The sequence below is a fragment of the Lactuca virosa genome, chromosome 4 (assembly GCF_052849685.1).
Source record: "Lactuca virosa cultivar CGN04683 chromosome 4, Lactuca_virosa_CGN04683_v6, whole genome shotgun sequence".
NCBI classification, from domain to species: Eukaryota; Viridiplantae; Streptophyta; class Magnoliopsida; order Asterales; family Asteraceae; genus Lactuca; species Lactuca virosa.
Window position 1 is genome coordinate 207,252,481 of NC_136429.1, and position 19,308 is coordinate 207,271,788.

Consider the following 19,308-nt stretch of genomic DNA (forward strand, 5'->3'; position numbering starts at 1 on the left):
TTTTAAGTCTTCCGTTGCCGGTTTTTGTTAAAAACAAACTTTTATTTCGTATCAAAACCCAACACAAACTTTTGACTCCTGAATATCTTCATCTCAGATTCGATCTTGCTTCGGAACATTTCACATCTCGGACACAGGATGACTTTGGATCTTGATTGCTTAAATTTGCTACAGGTTCACTTTTCATGTATTAAAAGGAAGAAGAGAAGATCATCTTGGAGGAGTGATACACTTTGGATCCAGAACCACATCATCATTTGGCATCATTTGGAGGTAAAAAGCTTTGGACTTGGTTAAATGTTGATTAGATCTTACTTAGTCATGAAATGGTGTTCTTTTAGTCCCATAAGCTTGATATTATGAGTATGGTTTACTCTAATCCATATAAGTTGTCCTTTCACACGTTTTGGGGCATCTAGAAGTATAAAAATGTAATCTTGATTGTTAGTTTCCTTCCATGCATGACTTACAAGGTCTTAATGGGTTAAGTAGTTAGGGTTTTTCTTATTGGGCACTTCCTAGCCATGCTATACCATAAAGTTATAAACTTTATGGTTAAGGACGTGAGTTAAGGTCTAAATCTAGAATATAATCAAAAGAGCTTAAGGACTAAGCTCTAAATAAGAAGGTGAGGTGGCCAGGCGCATACGTTGGCCGTACCAAATGCTACGTTGCGCGTACGCGAGCAATGCAGCTGAGTACGCCCCGCGTACAACTGAGTACACCCAACATACTCAGCTGAGTTGACTCGGTTGGTTTGTTGATTTTTGACCTTGACCAGAATTTGACCAATTTTGACCAAAGGGTATTTTCATTATTTTGATATTAAGTTAAGTTAGGCCATGATTTAATTAATAGGTGACGAGTACAGCCGGTATTCGAAGCAGAGATTTATTCAACTATCGTTCGAACTGAGATGTGAGTTTTCCTCACTATACTTGTGGGGCGAAGGCACCAATTCCGACCTACTAGGTTAAGTATCCTTGTTTATAGAATGGTGTTATGCTAGTTATATGATTGATTAGTAGATCTGTATGATTATATGTATTTGCTAGATATGCGTTTATGTTTATCTATTACATATGTCGACATATTCTGGTTAGGTTGAGGCGGTCCTGATTTGTGCTAAAGACCAAGATACCCAGGGTGGTCTGGATAGACTGTAGGCCCTACTAGGCGGTCCAGTTATACCGAAGGCCCGGAGAGCGGTTCGGATAGGCTGCAGGCCCTATGAGGCGGTCCATTCAGGATGAATGCTCATATGTGCATGCTATTGTTTTTTATGTTGTGTGATGGTACTTTGGGGGAACTCACTAAGCTTTGGCTTAAAGTTTCAGTCTATTGTTTCAGGTACTTCAAAGGACCATGAGAAAGCGAATGCATGATCGTGCATATCTTCCTAATTTTATGATATTGGATCTTTGGATACTCTGATTATGATTATACTTTTAATAAAATGGTTTTTGTAAACATTTTATGGTTAATGGGTTGTTTTTTTTTTGAAAAATTTAAATCTCTATGTTTTTGGATGTTACACCCGGGCTCGCTCCTTCAAATAGCCTGTCGCGAACCTTACCTTCGACCTCTGGAGGCAGAAGCTCGTCATCTGGGCATACTCCATGTCCGCTATCCATCGTTTAGAGGCAATGGGGTCTTTCACCCTGAAGAACTCTGGTGCCCCACACCCTTAAAATCCTTGAAAGAGAGGGTACGGGCCCCATACCGCCCAACGGATAGCTGAGCTCAAAAAACATAAAAATGCTTCTCCATCATCTTAATGATCCCTTCCTTGATCGTCCCGAACATAACCAGGGTCACCTCCTGGATACCTTACGTAATCTCCACTATGATGAACCCGTGCAATCCCTCATCAACTTGTTTGGTACCATGCCCAAACCAGAACCAGATCTTGAATCTCCTGCTCCACAGTGTGTCATCACCATACTGAAAAAGAACATGCAAACAATCTGTTTATACACGAAGAGGTTCATACTTCCAAAGTTCCTTAGAATCATCATGACTTTCCTTGACTCGGGTATAGATACAGTGCTTTCAGAAGTACGAGCCCAATACTACCTTCCACACTTATCTATAGCTTCCTTAAGGATCACCTTAAATCCTCTAAGTCACTTCCTTACTATCAAGATACTTTAGTTGCACTTACAGAGCATCCTATGCGCTAAAACGTCTCCTAGGCTTTTCCTTGGGTTCCCTTCCCGCCACTCTCAACCATCAGCTGCACAAGGGACTCACTCTAATATATTATAACTATGTCACGAATACAATTACATATCACCAACACTATATATTTATTCGACTGTTAGGTCCCACCCTACAATGGTTGGAATCAAACAAGAGTTGCGTAATAGGGTTGAACCTAACCTTCTAAATTTATCTACTCCCCAAAACATGTAACCTAATGTATTATCTTAATAGTTAGGTGACATTATTGGGGTCTGTAAATGCACAAAGCAAGGAACATTCAGGCATCGAGCAGTCCAAACCAGTGAATCACCTAATTAGGCCATTCTACCCAACATCTAAAACCCATACTAGCATGCAGTTCCATAGGCTAAACCAACATGCATATAAAGGCATCTCTCCTAACATCTTATCATGTAATCCTGAGCAGATCCTCAGCCCTAATCTAGCATGCAATTCTCATATACTCATAGCAAAACAATAACATAACACGTGTATAGGTAATTTAGGAAATACTTACATGAGTCCGGCCAATTACATGAATCACACCCCTTTTTGTATGTAAAATTACTCTTAGAAAAATTGTTTTCTTTAAAAAAAATTACCAATTCCCCAGCTTGAGTTCAGACACACCCGAGAGTGTGCCCGAATCCCTCAAACCAAGGCTTTGATACCAACTTGTAACGTCCCCAAAAATACTAAGTAAGAATTTTCCTATAAGTAAACTAAAACAACCATTCGTTCATTTCAAACCCAATCATAGTATGAGAAAATGTATCAAAGTCAGTAGAGTACAAAACAAATCATAAAGTGTGAAACACTAGTGGATGCTGTGCGATCATACTGGGCCCTTCCCTTTCAAGCCAGAAGTACCTGCAAACATTAAATGACAATACCGTAAGCACAAAGCTTAGTAAGTTCCCCAAAATACCATATACATCATACATATAAACGGGCCATACCCAATTTTCATACGGGCCCCGCCCAAAGCATAACGGTCCCCACCCAAATTACATACGTGCCCCACCTACAACATAAAACATACATATATATGAACAAGTCACAAAGACAACTAGTATCCTACAAACATAATCCAATGGGCCGACATTGGTGTCTTCGGCCCATGAGTACAGTGAAGAGACTCACCTCTCAGTCGATAATCGACTGCTACTACTCTCACTACCATAAATACCGATGCTATGTACCACCTATATAGTTACACAAGGTAAAAAACTAGGGGTTTGACCAAAAATCAACCCAAGTTAAAATGTCAATGGTTAATGTTGACTTTAGTCAACCGCCACACCGTAGTCATCCATGACCACGCCATGGCCCTCATTAATCAATACAGTCGGTAATTTTCCAGTCGCCACACCGTGGCGACCTAAGGCCATGCCATGGGCGCTAGGTTTCTAACAACTTAATGGGTTAAGTCGTTTTCTTCAATCCTCAGGGCTCCAAAGCTTAGATCTGGTTTATCCTATGGGCTAAATGGATAAAGTTTCCAACTTTATCCATTAAGACAACCAAATAGATCAAGATCTCAAACCCTAGGTCCAAATGAGACTAAATACAACAATGTCTTAATCACTAATCCCTTAATCTGAAAAAGTCCTTAACCCAACCTCTTCATAATAGTTTCTAATACCAGATCTAGCATAAAGGTGGGTGCTTTATAGACATGCATGTCCAATGCATGTATAGAATCCATTTTAGGTCACAATAAGCCAGAAGTGACCAAAACCTTATGCAGGGTTAAGAACCCGAACAAAAATTTAGATCTACAAGATATAATGTCCATGGGACTAAGGAGAGTCATAAAGTTGCAAGCTTTATGACTTCAAACCAGCCAAACATTTCATATATGTTAGGGGTGAGATCCTCAATCCTCTAAGGAACCCGGATCTCAAAGAGCACACATGATCCTCAGCCACTTCAGGATCCCGACGATTATTATTATAATTATTTACTAACACCTATAACGGTTATAATTTTATTTCTTATTGACACATGTGCATAATTAGTCATTGAAAGACTTATTCTCAACATAGAATCGTCTCAACCAGGCAAAAGACCCGACACACCATGTCAAACAACGCTCATATGCTGATTCTCGGAGGATGTCGGAATTATGGACTTCTTGTTATTCGCATTAGACTATAAATAACACTTGTATTACACACACAAAAAACACAATTAGCTCATCCACGATGCTTGTACTTACATTTACACATTGATCTCAGTAATCAACATTTTTAATCAATAAAATCATAAAGGTAGGTGATTATTATCTCCTCCCAAGTTTTTGTGTCGGAGATCCTAGCAAGGATTTAGGGCTTTCCTTGTAAACCATCGTGTCACCATTTTATACTTGTTTTACCTCGAACATCACAGCCTCTCATACAATTTGGTTGATTATTGATTGTTCAATTTTTGACCAAAACAATTTGGCGCCCACCGTGGGGATGTGGTGTTCAAAACCTTTCGGAAAATCATGTCTACGTAATCGACCCTATCTTCTTCCTCAATTCCTCCTATTTCCTCCAAAAACTTCCACCACCTCCAGCTGGAGGTCCCAAAAAGACTGCTGATGTGCCTAAGAAAAACACTCCTCCAGTCACTACTCAAGGATCCTAGGATCCTCCGGTAATAGTCTCCAACAACGAGCTTTTTGCCATGATGAGGAGGATGGAATAAGAGGTGACTTAGCAACAAGAGGACAACAGGACGATGCTCAAGGAAGTGGAAAGAATAAGGGCAGAGATCCACAAACCTCAGGAAGTTGCACTCTCAATCCTGAAACCCAGGATCCTAAACTTCGACAGCATGGGATCCTCCGGAAATCACCGGGAAATAGGATCCTCAGTACCAACATATGCTCCTATATAGGGTGCAACTCCTGACGAGCGAACTCATGTGACCTAGGATCCCAATGAAACCTTCCTTACACCAAATACTAAGGATCCTGGTAACTGCGTAAATAATAATGCTTTTAACACTGGCTCTATGGACCTTGATATAGGTTTTAGCCCGATCATGGCTAAGGAACTTCAACAGTTAAGGCGAATGATCTCGAGCGTGCCGAGAGTGGTCTAAACTTTACTGGAAGTATCCCCCACAAGCCACAAGATCTCAAGATATGTTCCGGCAATAGCTGATACCGAAGTCCCAAAGTTCTTCCAAACCCCCAACATGAAGCCTGATGGGACTGAGGAGCACGTGGCAAAATACAAGGAAAGAATGGAGATCATCCCCATTCCCGTACAGTTAAAGGGAGCCTGCCTGTGCAAGGGTTTTGGTTCAATCCTCACAAAATCAACTTTAAAATGGCTTCTTAACATTCCTCCTTACTCTATTACTTCGTTTACTCACTTAGTTAATTTATTTAACAATCAATTTTCTTGTAGCAAAACATTCGAAAGGATCACTAGTGATCTTTATCGAGTAGTTAAAGATCCTAAGGAATCCCTTAGGACTTTTGTGAATAGGTTTGGTAGGGAAGCTCTGAGTATCCCCAACATTGACACGGTGACTGCAGTTGAAGCCTTTAAAATGGGCTTAAAGAAGGACTCTCCTTTCTATGAAGACCTCGTAAAGAATCCATGCAAAAGGATGGACGGAGTAAGGAGCAGAGAACTACGGTTTATAAGTCTCAAAGAAGACAAAAAGATCCAAAAGAGGAGCAACCCACCAAGCTTATACGATTACCCCAATAAGAAGGCCGACTCCTCGGCCCAAAGATCCTACAAGTCAAAGCCATATTCCAAACCTGATCATCATAGGGTTAACACCCTTGAAGATGAAGGAGATGAAGAAGACTTTCCTAAGATTACCGACTATTGCTTTTTTGTGGATAATTTAGGTATAATATTTGTTCTGCGGGATCTTGGAGACAAAGAAAGATGGCCAAGAAAGGGAGAAAATCCACCACTTGGAAAGACAAATCCAAAAGGTGTGCGTACCATGAAGACTTTGGCCATATCACAAAGGATTGCAGGATTGCATAGCTCTTAGGAAGGAGATCAACTACCTCTTAGGCAAAGGATACCTCAAAGAAATCCTTGGAAGAAGAAAGGAGAGATCAAAAGAGAAAGATCAGGATCCTCATAAGATCCTTGACAAACTAGGATCCCTTCCTGCTGACGCCAAGGTAATCATTGTGATATATGGAGGATCTGACATTTTTGGTACCTCTTATTCTGCAGCAAATAGGCATGCCAAGGTGTCAAAAATAGAAAAAGAAGAAGGGCCTCGGAAGAATACATCAATCACAAACGAGAAAGAGATCACCTTTGACGAAGTGGACAGGGAAGAGATCCAGGATCCCCACCATGATGGACTAGTAATTACACTCTACATCGTCAACCACTTCGCTAGAAGGATCCTTGTTGACGGAGGATCCTCAGTCAACATCATACCCTTGGATGCACTGAAAAGAATGAACATCCCAGAGTCTAAAATAATCAAAAGATCCTCAGTCCTCATAGGATTCAGTGGCGAGACGAAACATACGATTGGAGAGACAAAGCTACCTATATACATAGAGGGGGTAAACTCTATGAAAAACTTTTGGGTAATTGACACATTATCCTCTTATAATGTTACACTAGGTAGATCACGGATCCACAAGATGAAGGTAGTTCCATCAACATACCACCAATGTGTGAAGATGCCCACTCCATGGGGAACAATGAAGATCATAGGAGATCAAAAAGAATCAAAAGAATGCTACAAGACCTCGATGAAGTCTACAACAAAACCACAGCAAGCATAGCAATTAAGGTAGTGGGAACGACACGAACTGGAAACAAAAAAGTAAAAGATAAAGGAAGTGCCCCTGAACATTGAGGATCCTGAAGCCAAAGTCCTCATAGGATCCTCGACACCCGAACAAATCGAACAAGACTTGTTGAGCTTCCTTAAAGCTAGAAGCAAGACATTTGCATGGAAACATGAAGACATGATAGGTATAGATAAAAGCATTATAACTCACAAACTTAACATTGATCCTTCTTTCAGCCGAACACACCAAAAGAGAAAGAAGTTCGCACCCGAAAGAAATCATATCATCCAAGAGGAAGTGGAGAAACTCCTCAAAATAGTGATGATCAAGGAAGTAAAATTCCCTAGGTGGCAAGCCACCATGGTCGTAGTATAGAAAAAGAACGACAAATGGCGAATGTGTTTAGATTACACGGATCTTAACAAGGCTTGTCCTAAGGATCCTTTCCCTCTACCACATTTTGACTCCATGATAGACGCTACAGCTGGCCATTAGTTGTTAACATTTATGGATGCTTCAGCAGGATTCCAACAAATCCAGATGAAACCATCCCACCAAGAAGATACGGCATTCATAACTCCGATAGGTATACATTGTTATACCACAATGCCATTTGGTCTTAAAAATGCAGGTACAACGTACCAAAGGTTAGTGAACCGAATGTTTAAAGAGAAACTAGGGGACACCATGGAAGTCTACATCGAAGACATGTAGGTAAAGTATATTAAAGCTGAAGATCATCTCAGGGATCTTAAAGAAGCCTTTGACATATTGGGCGAATATTACATGAAGTTGAATCCGTCCAAGTGTCATTTCGGAATGAAATCAGGCAAGTTCCTCGGATATATGGTAACAAAAAGAGGGATAGAAGCAAGTCCGGAGCAGATCAAAGAAACCATCGAACTAAAATCCCCATCTTCAACAAAGGACATTCAAAGGCTGGCTGGAAGAATAGTAGCCCTCAACAGATTCATGTCAAGATCCTCAGATTGATGCAAACCTTTCTACGATATCTTGAAGAAGAATAAAAGATGAGAATTGACCCAGGAGCACGAAGAATACTTCCATGAACTTAAAAGATATTTAAGTTCAGCACCACTATTGGTGAAACCTCTAGATGGGGAACCACTCCGCCTCTACCTCTAAGTATCCTCAAACGCGGTGAGTGTTGTCCTAGCCAAAGATCTCAACGGAGACCAACTGAAATGACCCAAAAATCCAAGGTAAAAATTGCATTTTCAATATAATTAAAACACTATTGTAACTTCGTTCAAAACATTGAAAAGCATTTCAAATAAATCAGTTATCAGAGTCAAATCCCAAAGATCATGTATTGCGGAAAACACGGGTGTATGCGCTGCGATCGTCCCGAGCTCTTTCATTTGAAAACTAGAGTACCTGAAACAAAAACTGAAAACCGTAAGGACAAAGCTTAGTGAGTTCCCCAAATACCACATATAATGCAAACATACTGTCAGGCATATCTGGGTGCCCGACCTACCCCTTCGGTCTATTTCAACCGGATACTGCCGAGCATACTTGGGTGCTCGACCTACAGGAGCTCACTGAAAGAAATCCCCAACTGCTTCTCTGATGCCTTCCCGAACTATCAATACCAAAATATCACCCAATTAACAATTGGGTTCCAAACCATGATCCATAATCCAAACCTGGGGTAAAATGACCATTTTACCCCCAGCCCAACAAGATTTACAACCAAGGCCCAAGCTCAAAACCAACAAGGCCCAAAACTATAAGATCCATAAAAACCCATAAATGGCCCAATTTTCCAAATTGGGCCCAACCCCATATGGGCCTCACCCAAAAGAACAACAATTCCTGGTCCAATAATAATTCTTTGGTGGCCCCAAAGGTCCAAGCCCATTAGGCCCACTAAAGCCCAAAACCATTGGGCCCACCAAGGCCTAATACAAAATCTTGGCCCAACTAGACATACCAAAACAAGAGTCCAAGACTCTCAATTTCCTCTTACCAGAAATCCCAACACACAAAACCTACCCAATTTTGAGGCCCAAACATGAAACAAACCCATAAGCCCACTAATGCGCGTACACAGGGCGTACCCCCATAGGTACGCTCAACGTACTCGAAGACAAAGGTCGGGGGCCTCAACTTAGTACGCGAGGCATACAAGGACTTATGCGGGGCATACTCGCAGATTCTCCAAACTCAGATTTCAACTTAACCCATTAAGAACTTTGCGTCTAAACTTCAGGGAACCTCCAACTGAAGCTCTTAATGCATAAAGTCGACACCTTTATGCATTTTCATGACCCAAAGGGACCCAATAACCAATTTAATCCATTAAAACCCAATAAGGACATGCACGGACCTCATCTAAGCATCAAGCAAGCATTTTTATAAGCTTATAACCTTAGATCTGCCAAGAGTGGCAACTCAAAGCTTCTAAAGTGGTGTCCAACCACTTCATCTCACTTAAAAGGTCAAAATGGTACCAAAACTCACATAATCATAGATATCAACTTCTAATGATCAAGCTAAGAACTTTTTACCTTCAATGAGTTGAAAATGCAGCAAAAAGTCCAGATCCACAAGCCTTTCCTTGAACCACCACCTTCTACCAAACTTCCATTTCTTGAAATGCACTAGAATCCACAAAAAATTCACTTATAAGGCTCACAAAACTCTTGGATGAAGCTATAGCTCGAGATTTAGGATTTAAGACACTGGAGGATGAAAGAGAGGATCACACCATGCACTTAAGGAGCTTAAATAGTGAGCCAACTCTAAAAAAATAGGGTTTTAGAATTGAGCACACTACGTTGGGCGTAGTTTCTGTATGATGGGCTGATGCGTGTGAAACTAACAAGTTTTATTCCTACTTTTTTAATGTAAATTAGACACACAAAAGGCAGTGTACCTGTCTATTGGTGGTATAGTTAAGCAAGCAGGGTATCGAACTCAGGGAACGGTAATTAATCTAACTAGTAGAATTATCTAAAGAAAACAATAGTAAAATAGAAGGATTTTCTCTAGTTTTACAAGACTAGAAACTTAACTAACACTTAAACTAAGCAACTAACAGCTAAGCAAGCAAAAATTAACCAAATTCAATAGTAAAAGAGACTTCTGTTTAGGTTCGAATCATTTGATCCTATGGTTGATTTTATGGTAAATGCAATGGATTAATTTTTCTTTGGCTACAGATTAAGGTGATTAGGTTCACGTCCGCTATTACTAGTCCTTAGAAAACAGATTAATTCAAGCAGTGGCCAGTTGTCTAAATTAATGAATTTCCTAGTTTATTAATTTGGGTTAAGTAAGACTTGTAGTATTTAATTAAATTGGTCGTTCAATTAACCTCTTGTTGATGGTTCGTCACACAAGCTCACACATTAATTTATCTATTTTCTAGTTAACCCTAGTTTTACATTCGCTATTCCTAGGCATATAACAATATTCTCACATAAAACATAAGAAATTAGCAATTAAAAGATGTTCATGCAACTTAATATGATGGTTAATTAACTGAAAATAGTTGTAATTAACATATAAGGTTCTTTAACAAGCTTAACAAAACAATATCACCAAATTAAATTAATCCTAACCATAAAATAAATCCATATTCACAAAATCATCTACCCTAAACAGAAGGCAAGGGTTTTAGTTCATAATTACAGCAAAAATAAACTCAAAAACGAAATCCATTGATTTAAACATGGTTCAATAAAAAGTTTAAATAAGAGTAACTAGAATTTGCCTTAATCCTCCCCAAAATCGAATGTAGGGTCAATTCTTCACTTTCCAGAGCTTCCACCGTGTTCTTAATCGCAGTTTGGCCTCCAAGGGTTCCAGAAAAGTCTTTGGTTTCGGGGAGGAATGTCATATTTATAGACTTCTGGAAACAGGGTTGACTCGCCGAGTCCAGGGATCGACTCGTCGAGTCCTTCATTAAAAATTCGTATACGGCAAGGACTTCTATTGCTTCGCGAATGTTCAATCCGACTCGTCGAGTCGGGGTATTGACTCGCCGAGTGCTTCAAGACTTTTGACTTTTTCCTCTTTATTTACTTCCCGAGCTCCCGATTGTTATTTCCGCTTCCGTTTGCTTCCGAGCACTTCTTCTTGGTTGAAAATACAATTTAAACGTAATTAAGCACCTTTTGTTCCATATTTGCAATAAAATAGTCAAAAAGTATTACTATTCTATACAAAATATATGACTAAATTTGCACATATCATGGTCGTACAACTCTAAGTACCGCGTTTCACTTATCCGGCACTACGTTGGGTGTACCCCAGCTTACGCTGGGTGTACTCATGCGCATGCATCCTTGCATGTATAGGACTGCCTTGCCAAATATTTCCAGTAGGTACCAAAACTGCCAATAACTTCAAAATACCATAACTCCGTTGTCCTAGGTCCGTTTCCAACGAACCTTATATCCACGAAAAGGTGGCGATAAGCCCTACGCTCCTCACAACACACCCAATCCTTAAAACCTCCCAAACAAAACCCAAAATCTATAAAATACCGAGATACCCAATTACAATCATACCCTTGGCTCCGAAGACACACTCGAATACTTTGACCACTTATACTGTGGCAACTACATCCGAAATGGGCTAAATCCTTCCTTTCTCGAAACCCTAAGCCTCATGACAACTGATGACTGGGTCGCAACCTCAGGCAACGGAGCAAATCTGAAGCTGGGTGTTACACCAACATCCCGTCTACTATGTAAGTAAAATTCTCCTAGATCCTGACACCAGGTATTCCCATCTTGAAAAGTTAATACTTGCATTGGTAACTGCTTCCACTAAATTAAGACATTACTTTGAAACACATACCATACATGTAAAGACTAACTATCTCATTAAGAATGCGATGAGAAAACCATACATGTAAAGACTAACTCCCGGATTATAGTAATCATTTCCTCCACGAAAATTGATGGCTGAGAAGAACTCCCAACACAACTCCTGAAACACCGATTCTTGGATACGGAATAACCGGTTCCATCCATCACAAGTGATGTATACTTCGTTATGCATAAATGTTTCGACCAAAAACGGGGCCAATTCTTCCTCATATCGAACTTGTCTCAGCCACTCCCAATTGATTGCGTTAGGTACACAGATTTCTTTCTTTCTAATCTCCACCAATTTCTTTTTCCATCGGGACATTGTTGATTTAGATTGAATTCTTGGGAAGTTTAACCAAGGGAAATCCCCTTGGCTACCTTGAGAACTTTGGCCCCACCCGGAAAACATATTCTTCAACACATGAAAACAAACACAAACCAGAAAGCACAGAAACATTAAGAAAAATATGGACTGTATTCAGGGACTGACTCGTCGAGTCCATGAACAGACTCGGCGAGTCATATGAACCCTTCGAGTCGCGTGACTGATTTCGACCAAATCATCCAACAAAAATCAAAAAAAAATCAAGGGTTTGTCTAGGGATCCATATCAAGTATTATTTCACAATAAATTTCATCTAGAACAATCTACTTAAACAAAAATTCGAAACCCTAGAATCTAAATCAAGTAAAAAGCGGGTTTTCAACATACTAAGGCCATTATTCTGCCAAAAATTAGAGATTTAATAAGATCGAAAGTAAAAGATGTTACCTTGTTGGAAGAAAGTAGAAGAAATCAAGAGAATCAAGATGGTTGCTTGGAGAGAATTTGGCACGTCGAGTGGGTGTGTCGGATGTGTAAAATGAAAGTGTTTTCCAATTAGGGTAAAAACCCTAATTTTACAGAATTGTAAAATTATATTTTTTTCAGTAAATTAAATCGACTCGTCGAGTCAGTAAACGGACTCGCTGAGTCAGGTCGCGATTACAACTTTCTGGTTCGTAGGGACTCACCGAGTCACGGGTGGACTGGCCAAGTCATTTATTTGAAAAAAATTCATCAGTTTACATGTTATTCACCACACCCCACACTCAGACCTTGCTTGTCCTCAAGCAATCATTTTAGACAATTAAGAAGATTTAGATAGACAAATCCTAAGAAACGAAGAAAAAAAAATGCAAAAATAAATCTAAAAAGAAAGGTAAAAGAAAGAAAACTCTATTGACGGGTTGCCTCCCGTTAAGTGCTTCTTTTTTAGGAGTCTTTAGTTGGACTCCTTCCCGCTCTACGTGTCAGCGGTTGCCTCCAAGTCCAGCCCTTCTTCAAGTCTTTCATCTTGTGGTATTCCTTCTTCGTATTTCTTAACCCGATGCCCATTGACTTTAAATCTTGACCCATCTTTACTCCATAACTCAACCACTCCATAAGGATAGACATGCTTTACTGAAAACGGCTCGGTCCAACGAGTGCGTAATTTTCCCGGAAAGAGCTTAAGCCTTGAATTGTATAATAGCACTTTTTGTCATTCCTCAAACTCTTTATTACCGTTCAACCATGTATCATGCCATCTTTTGGTCTTATCCCTATAAATTAATGAGTTAGTATAAGACTCATTCCTCAATTCTTCCAAGGCATTCATTTGCAAAAGGTGATTTGCATGCAACTCATGTGGCTCAAAATTGCATGTTTTCAAAGCCCAATAGGCTTTGTGTTCAAGCTCCCCGGGTAGATGGCAATTTTTACGATACACTAGTCTATAAGGTGTGGTTCCAATGGGTGTTTTGAATGCGGTTCTCAATGCCCAAAGTGCATCATCCAATTTGTCCGCCCAATCTCTTCTATTGTTCCCCACTGATTTCTCCAATATTCTTTTTAGTGCCCTATTTGTAATTTCTGTCTGCCCATTTGATTGTGGATGGTAAGGTGTTGAAAATCTATGGCGTACCCCATATTTTTGCAACACTTTTTCTAGTTTATCAATAGGAAAGTGGGTTCCCCTATCACTAATTAATGCTTTAGGCACTCCAAATCTTGAGAATAATTTTCTTAAAAATTTAACCACAACTCTTGCATCATTAGTTTGTAGTGCTTGCGCTTCCGCCCACTTTGACACATAATCCACCGCCACGAGTATGTATTTGTTGCCTTTGGATGAAGGAAATGGTCCCATTAAATCTATACCCCACACATCAAAGATTTCACAAACTTGAATATTCATTTGGGGCATTTCATTCCTTGCTGATACATTACCCGTTCTTTGGCAAGTATCACATTCCTTCAGGTATGTAGCAGCATCCTTGAAAATAGTAGGCCAATAAAAACCAGTATCAAACACTTTTTTAGCAGTGTATTGTACCCTATGATGTCCTCCTGCGGGTCCATTATGGTAATGCTCTAATATGTCCCGACTTTCCTTGCCAAAAACACATCTTCTTATGATTCCATCCGCACAACTCCTAAAAAGATAAGGCTCATCCCAAAAATAATATTTTATTTCGGAAAAGAGCTTCTTCTTTTGTTGATAGGTAAGGCCTTTTGGAAGGTAATTACCAGCCAAGTAATTTGCAATGTCTGCATACCACGGTTCCTCATCCATAATCACCATCAAGTATTCTTCCGGGAAGTCATCTTCAATACCCATATTATCTATCTCGTCCCTTTCTGGATTTTCTAGCCCAGATAGATGGTCAGCATCTACATTCTCCATCCCATTTTTATCCTTGATCTCTATGTCAAATTCTTGTAATAGAAGCACCCATCGCATTAGTCTTGGCTTTGCATCCTGCTTGGCAAACAAGTGCTTAATAGCAGAGTGGTCAGTGAAAACAGTGATTTTAGATAAAATAAGATAAGGGCGGAATTTGTCAAAAGCATACACCACGGCTAGTAATTCTTTTTCGGTAGTGGTGTAGTTTTCTTCGGGTAGATTTAAAGTCTTTCTTGCATAATAAATGGGTCGAAAGTGCTTATCAGCCCTTTGGCCAAGTACAACTCCTAATGCAAAGTCTCTTGCGTCACACATTATTTCAAAAGGCAAGTTCCAATTCGGGGCAATAATGATTGGGGCATTAGCTAATTTATCTTTAAAATTTTCAAAAGCCGCTAGACACTCTTTAGAAAAATTAAAAGGTGCATCTTTTAAAAGTAATTGAGTTAGAGGTCTAGTTATTTTAGAAAAATATTTTATAAAACGGCGGTAAAAACACGCGTGACATAAAAAACTCCTAATGCCATTCACATTAGTTGGTGGAGGCAATTTAGCAATTGTATCAATTTTTGCCCGATCCACCTCAATCCCTGCCTTGGATACCTTGTGACCTAATACTATGCCCTCTTTTACCATAAAGTGACATTTCTCCCAATTCAGAACTAAATCGGTCTTTTCGCACCTAGCAAGCATCAAGTCAAGGTTAGCAAGACAATCATGAAAGGAAGATCCAAAAATAGAAAAGTCTTCCATAAATACTTCCATAAACTTTTCCACCATGTCGTGGAATATTGTCGTCATGCATCTTTGAAAGGTCGCGGGCGCATTGCATAACCCAAAAGGCATGCGGCGATAAGCAAAAGTCCCACTCGGGCAAGTGAAAGTAGTCTTTTCTTGGTCAATTGGGTCTATGGGTATTTGGAAGTAACCCGAAAATCCGTCTAAGAAACAGTAATAACTATGGCGAGATAATCTTTCAAGCATTTGATCAATAAAAGGTAAGGGAAAATGGTCTTTACGAGTGGCATCGTTTAGCTTTCGATAATCGATGCACACTCGCCAACCGGTTACCGTTCGAGTTGGAATGAGCTCGTTCTTCTCGTTTGTTACTACCGTCATCCCTCCTTTCTTAGGCACCACTTGAACGGGACTAACCCATGGACTATCGGAAATAGAATAAATGATCCCCGCATCCAATAGTTTGACTACCTCCTTTTTGACCACTTCTTGCATGTTCGGGTTCAACCGCCTTCGATGTTGCACTACTGGATTTGCTCCTTCTTCCAGGTTGATCTTGTGAGAGCAATAAGAAGGGCTTATTCCTTTTATGTCGGTGATATTCCATGCAACGTCACGCTTTCGATTCTTTAAGACATGAACTAACTCTTCTTTTTCAGATTTGGAGAGGTCAGAAGCTATAATAATAGGTTTTTGATCACCATCCTCAAGAAATGCATACTCCAAATGATCTGGTAAAGTTTTAAGGTCTTATTTCGTATTTTGTACACTGAACACGTCGAGTTCAGGTAGGTGACTCGTAGAGTCCACGCCAAAATCCCCGTGTGATCGCGATTTCTCGAGCGGACTCGTCGAGTCGGTGTATCTGACTCGGCGAGTCGAGTTTTCTGTACTTCTGCGTATTTCATTGTATTTAGCTTCTTCAAGTAGTCTCTCTATTTCCCTTATGTCCCTTTCAGCATCAAAATCGTCTTTGAAGGCAGTGGAAAAATTGTTTGACTTGTCTTATTTCCATTCTTCCATTAATTCTTCCAACATATCCACCGAAAATGTCGTGTCATCACTAAACCTTGCGTGCTTCATGGCTTGATCAACTCCAAATGTAACTGATTCGTCCCCCACCCGAAGAGTAAGTTTAGAATCTCACATGTCTACTATAGCACTCGCAGTATTAAGGAAAGGTCTTCCAAGTATGATCGGGACTTGAGGATCCGCTTCCATGTCTAGAACTATGAAGTCCGCGGGGAACACAAATTTATCAACTTTTACAAATAGGTCCTCGCATATCCCCCTTGGAAACGTCACCGTTTTATTAGCTAAGTGAATTGACATTCGAATTGGCCTTGGCTCCGGAAGGTCAAGTTTCTTAAAAAATGAATATGGCATGAGATTTACACTTGCCCCTGAGTCAGCCAATGCATGTATAGTTGCTAAATTTCCGAACTGACAGGGCAAGGTCAAACTACCCGGGTCACCTTTCTTCTTAGGAAGTTTGCTCAGCATGGCGGCTGAGCAATTTTCATTGAGAACTACCTCCTTCACTTCTTCCATCTTCTTTCTATTCGTAAGAAGCTCCTTTAAAAATTTGGCATACTTGGGCATTTGTGCAACTGCTTCGATGAAGGGCATATTAATTTGAAGGGATTTGATGTGTTCCAGGAACTTTTGATAATCTATATCATGCTTATCTTGTCTAGATCGGCCTGGAAACGGTAACGGATGCTAATAGAGTTTAACAGGAGACTCTCTTTTCTGTTCAAGTGGGGACTCGTCGAGTCTGTGTCTTCGGCTCGGCGAGTCGAGTCGGGTTTCAACGATTTTTGTTTTTCTGTTTCCTTCTCTTGTACTAGTTTCGGATCTTCTTGTTGAATAAGGGTCAGAGGAGTAATAATCTTCCCACTCCTAGTTGTCATGATATTTATATGTGCGCCTCTTGGATTATTTTCGGTATTACTAGGAAGTCCACCCGGTTGTCTCTCATTTATTTGTAGAGTTAGTTGGCCTAGTTGTTTTTCAATGTTCAGAACAGATGCTTGCTGATTCCTTAGAAGAGTTTGTTGATCCATCATCATTGTGTTGTGTTCTTTAATCATGCCTTGGTGATCCCTTAACATATTCCGTTGCTCTTTTATTGCAGTGTCGGTGTCATTATGTCTCTTCTCGGATGCAGCTACAAATCTTTTGAGCATGTCCTCCAAATCAGATTTCTTTTCTTGCACCGACTCCTCTTTTTGATAAAAACCCCTTGCTTTCTGCTTATACTTTTCCTCCTTTGCCTTTTTGTATTCATCATATGGTAGCCATTCTTTCTTAGGTTTTCGCCAATCATCATCATATCTATCGTCGCTTGAATAACACACTTGAGCTTTCTTGTTCCCGTTCTCATCAAGATCACAGTCTTTAGTAAGGTGAGGCCCTCTACAATTTTCACATCCCACTCTAATGGCATGGATGGATTGGTCCATCTTAGTTATTCTTCGGTCCATGCTCTCCAATTTTTCCATCATTGCTACCATATCATCAGTAATTGAGTTCACCACACCTCGAGTTGTGTCATTCCTTGGGTTGTGATATTCTCTAGAGTGCTTAGGGAATTCTTCAATTAGTTGCTTTATCACAGAGGGTGGCTTCTTCGTGAATGCTCCTTGTGAGTCAAGGAGCTGCCTTGTTGTCACGTTTACTCCGTCATAGAAAATGGAGACTTCCTGTTGACTATTTAGATCATGATGTGGGCAGGTCCTTAGTAAGCCTTTGTATCTCTCCCATGCCTCGTATAGTGACTCTCCAGCTTGTTGCTCAAATTTAGCTATGGCTTTCTTTAACTTGGATATCTTCGAGGGAGGGCAAAATTGGTCTATAAATTCCTCTTTCATTTTAGCCCAAGTAGTAATGGATCCTCGAGGGAGTGATTTCAACCAATCTTTCGCAGCTCCCTTGAATGTGACTAGTAGCATACGAAGCAAAACGATGTCGCGAGCCATGTTAGGGACATTGAAGTATTCGACTATATCGTTGACCTCGTCTAAATGTTTGTATGCGTCTTCGTGATCTTTCCCGAAGAATGGAATCTCCTTAAGTTGAGCAAGTATGTGGCCTTTAAGTTCAAAAGTGGTAGTTGCGCGAATCGCGAGTTGCACGAGTCCAGGACCGGTATCGTCACGCATCCTTTTCTTCCATTCGCCCATGGGAACTTCATCGACGTTAGCCATGGTGTTAGCGGGTTCATCTTCAAATTCGCTTTCTTCTTCAGAGTCGGAGTCGTAATCAGTTACTTGTGGATTTGGATTTTCTTCAAAATGTTCTAACTTGCTTTCTTCTCTCTTTTGACTGCTGGTTTCACTTGTTTTGTTACTTTTCTTCTTCCCAAAGACTGACTTAAGGTCTTTGAAAGGTGATTTCCTTGACAAGTTAGCATCTTCAACGGCCTTGTCTTTGTTCTTTCTAAGAGCGGATTACAGGTCTTCAAATGGAGGAACCAGAGGTGTGTTTGATCCTCGGGTCATGTAGCACCTGCAATCAAAGCGAAAAACACGCGTAAAAAGAAAAAAAGTGAACTGAAACGAAACTATGCGTTCAGCGATGGACTCGTCGAGTCTATTCGTAGGGACTCGGCGAGTTCTCTGCCAAAACAGAAAAAAAAAGTTAAACAAATTTACTAAAGGCTAAAAACTAAAAATTAATCCTAATATTAAATTTACTAAAAGCAGTAACTTTGTGTAAGAAAAATCTCACACAAATGATCGATAACACTAGTAATCAAATTAAATTTTAGAACCGTTCCCCGGCAACGGCACCAAAAACTTGATGCGTGTGAAACTAACTAGTTTTATTCCTACTTTTTTAATGTAAATTAGACACACAAAAGGCAATGTACCTGTCTATTGGTGGTATAGTTAAACAAGCAGGTTATCGAACTCAGGGAACAATAATCAATCTAACTACTAGAATTATCTAAAGAAAACAACAGTAAAATAGAAGGATTTCTCTAGTTTTACAAGACTAGAAACTTAAGTAACACTTAAACTAAGCA

At 40.0% G+C, this 19,308-nt stretch overlaps 1 non-coding gene across 1 annotated transcript; it reads left to right on the forward strand.

Moving 5' to 3' along the window:
• The first annotated feature begins 17,996 nt into the window (after positions 1-17,996).
• LOC145110411 (small nucleolar RNA R71) lies at positions 17,997-18,103 on the forward strand. Its single transcript, XR_013709791.1, has one exon. It is a non-coding gene; the product is annotated as a small nucleolar RNA R71 (small nucleolar RNA).
• The last annotated feature ends 1,205 nt before the right edge of the window (positions 18,104-19,308 follow it).